The sequence below is a fragment of the Chinchilla lanigera genome, unplaced genomic scaffold (genome assembly GCF_000276665.1).
Source record: "Chinchilla lanigera isolate Chin_1 unplaced genomic scaffold, ChiLan1.0 scaffold00075, whole genome shotgun sequence".
Classification (NCBI taxonomy): domain Eukaryota; kingdom Metazoa; phylum Chordata; class Mammalia; order Rodentia; family Chinchillidae; genus Chinchilla; species Chinchilla lanigera.
Genome location: NW_004955476.1, coordinates 10,952,445 through 10,955,760, shown reverse-complemented (window position 1 = coordinate 10,955,760; position 3,316 = coordinate 10,952,445). Strand labels below are relative to the sequence as shown.

Genomic DNA, 3,316 nt, shown 5'->3' with positions numbered 1-3,316 from the left:
TTGTTATATTGCATATTGTTGTCTTCAAAATAGTTGTTCAGATTACCAGATATAAGCATGCAAAATTGGTCAAAAAGTTAAGCATTAACTATTCCTTTCAATAAATCAATAGAAATTAGTAGTACAATTATCTCAGCTATCTTGTGAGCCTGTCAATTTCTAAAATAAAAATATATAAACCAAGTTTAGCTATGGTTCTGATTGAAACTGTATTCAACCCGTAACTTTGGAGACAAGTGCTTGTGCCAAGTAGCCAGGGAGAAGGTGAGACTAAGTCTTAGGATGCTTTTCAGTGGTATTTTACAGTTTTCTGTGTATAGATCTCAGGCATAGTCCATAGAATCTACTTCGAAGTATTCAGTATGCTAAAAATTGTATTTAAAAATGGAACTGTTTTTATAATTTCAATGGTTCATTGTTAGTACAAAGGAACAGCTGATTATGGTGGGGGGTTTATAACCTGTGCTTGCTAAACTCACTTAGCTTTTGTTATTGTTGTTGTACTAGGGATCAACCTGGGGACTTTAACCCGCCACACGCCCAACCTTTTTTTATTTTGAAACAGGGGAGCGTGAAGTCACTAAATTCCCCAGGTTGTGCTTGAACTGTCCATCCTCCTGCCTCAGCCTCCCAAAGTACTGCAATTACCTGCAAACCAAGCATATTGAAATCTTCCCCTCCACTGGTGTGATTTTTGTTTTTCTTTCTAATTACACGGCTGTGCCCTCTAACACTGCCACACGGAGGGCAGTGGACCTCCTCACTCTCTCCTGGCTGGCAGCACAGCACTCTTGCTGCTGCGATCTTCATGCTGGGCTCTGCAGTTTCCTTGACCAGCTTGAGGGAGCAAGGGAGTGCCCTCCGTCACTATTTATCACGATTTATGTTGCTGGAATCGGTTCGCTAATGTTGAAGGTATTCGTTTCTCGGCTCATAGATGAAGTGGGCTTTCATTTTCTTTTCTTGTCTTGGCCTGGTTGGCTTTGGTGCTGGGGTCACGACGGTCACCTAGCACACTGGTGTTCTGAAAGTGCAGGGGTTAACTGGCCAGTGGGGCCTCTTGGCCTGGACTCTTCCAGGGACAGGGCCCTTCCTAACTCTGGTCCCACAACAGGACTGACTGAGAGGCCCCTGGGAGCTGTGGCATCTGGAGCTGCACCTGTCCTGGTGTTTCCCTTCTGGGGCGTCTCTGCACCAGGCCCGCTGGACCAGCTGGCCGAAGCCTGGCCGTAAGGGGCTGTACTCTTGATGCCACGAACACAGTGGAGGGGAAATGTGGTGGTAGCTGTGAAGGTGAGGAGTTAGAGAATTTGCATCAGACAACAGAACAGGGGCGGGGGACAGCAGGCCCCACAGCCCTGAGCCTGGGGAGACGCTGGCAGTGGTGACTTAGACACGGGTCACAGAACCAAGGTAGAAGGCTGAGCAGACACCGCTGTGCCCAGCAGGCCTGAAGAAGCTCTGGACTGAGCTCTGGAGACTCCAGAGGGTGGGGCGGCACAGACCCAGAGTGAACCAGTGGCCAGAGAGAAAGAAGGGAAGCCCGGGGCGCTGGGGCGGGGTGGACTGCACCTGCAGGGAGAGCAGAGGCTGCAAAGCAGGAGTTTGGTGACTAGGCCGGGACAGGCAACAGGCCCACGGCTGCTAAGCACACAAGAGCCATGTGCATCAGCTGGGGAGGCCCGTGGCTCAGATGACACCAGTGGGCAGGCAGAAGCCTGTTGGGGTCGCTGCAGGCCCCTTCTTGGGCTGCAGAACCCCGACATCCTGGGCTCCTGCACACTCTTGGCCTAGCTGGACCTACCTACAGCCAGACTTCCCTGCTGGAAGATTTCTCCATACAGGGTCCCAAACACTCCTTAAATTCAGCTCAGGCACGTGAGAAGCAGGCCAGGGCTGCCCCCCTGCTGTGGCTGCCTGTGACACACCCCCACCCCAGCAGGCCCTAGCACTTAGATGCCAGGGGGCTGTGGGGAGGGGACCGCTGTTCTGAGGGCTGGAAACACACTCAGCCCAGGGAGCACTTCACCCTCCACTGGCCTTCTCAGGGGTCCAGGAGGATCTGGGCAAGTCCCAGGCTCAGCTGTGCCCCAGGACAGCAGGAGTGGAGGCAGCTAGGCATGGGCAGGGCGATGGTGCAGCATAAGGTCTGTGGGTGAGCTCTCAGCACTCAGGGTTCACTGTAACCTGGTGCCACACTGGTCACCCCAGCTGCCCTAGGGGCCCACAGGCAGGGATCCCCGGATGTGCAGGGCCTGCTTTCTCTTTTCCACCCCCTCCCACCACCCTCTGCAGCACTAGCTTAAGGAAACTCAAGTGCTTTTCTGCCAGAAACACAGGATCTCTCCAGGTCTGGCTGCCTCTGCGGATGGGCCTGAGGTCCACAGGTCTTCCAGATGCTTCTCTAGATCTGGGGTGTCTCCGTCCCTAGACCAGGCCCAGGCTCAAGGAGACAAGGTCTGCAGCAGAGACATGGCAGGCGCCAAGGCCGAGGTGTGAGTGGGTGAGCTCTTTGGCCCTGCTGTGACCTCTCGCATAGCATAGCCAGGAAATGCTGTCCGTTCCTCCGGTGGGGACAGGCGCAGTGCTGGGGGAAAGGCTTCTAGGCACCACCTGGGCAGGGCCAAGGCCCCGGCTGGGCACCGCAGTGTGCAGCACCCCACCCTGCAGGCAGCACCCCACTCTCTCACATGCGGCACCCCAGCCTGCGTTCAGCTCCATGCCACACGTGCAGCACCCCATCCCACATGCCGCACCCCACATGCAGCACCCCAGCCTGCGTGTGGCCTCCTACCCCATGTGCAGCACCCTAACCTAAATGCAGCACCCCATCCCACATGCAACACCGTCCGAGCCTGCCGCACCCCAGCCTGCATGCGTTGCCCCACCCGTGCACTAAACCCCGTCCGAGTACCGGGCCAAGGCAGCCACCCGCACCGCCTCCCCACGGCAGAAGCCCGCGCAGTCCTGGGCGCAGGACTCTTAGCCCTTACTTCACCGGGCCGCGCCCCAGCCTTGGTGAGTGTGGGCGAGGTGGGAGGAGCAGCTACTGTGGGCGGGGCGGACTGGGCACTGCCTCTCATTGGCTGGTGCAGGCACCATTTGCAGCCGTTGCTGCAGCCCGCAGTGCTCCACGGGCTCGCCTCGGCTCGGCTGCTCGGCTGCGCTCGGTTGCTCGGCTGGGCTCGGGTGTTCGGCTGCTCGGCTGGACTCGGCTGCTCGGCTGGGCTCGGCTCGGTTGTGCGGCTCGACTCGGCTCGGCTGCTCGGCTGGGCTCGGCTCGGCTGCGCGGCCGAGGACGGGTGTGCGCGGGGGG

General features: G+C 57.3%; 1 long non-coding RNA gene across 2 annotated transcripts in view; it reads right to left on the bottom strand.

Moving 5' to 3' along the window:
- Nucleotides 1-3,066, bottom strand: part of LOC102004276 — a 5,905-nt gene extending 2,839 nt beyond the window's left edge. Inside the window, exons 1-2 of one of the 2 annotated variants that reach the window (XR_263644.2) lie at nucleotides 2,994-3,066; nucleotides 649-1,285 (exon numbers count right to left, since the gene is read on the bottom strand). This is a non-coding gene — a long non-coding RNA (uncharacterized LOC102004276). Of the gene's footprint in view, nucleotides 1-648; nucleotides 1,286-2,914 lie in introns of both variants that reach the window. The other variant, XR_001230793.1, reaches the window with a different exon arrangement.
- Nucleotides 3,067-3,316: the final 250 nt, after the last annotated feature.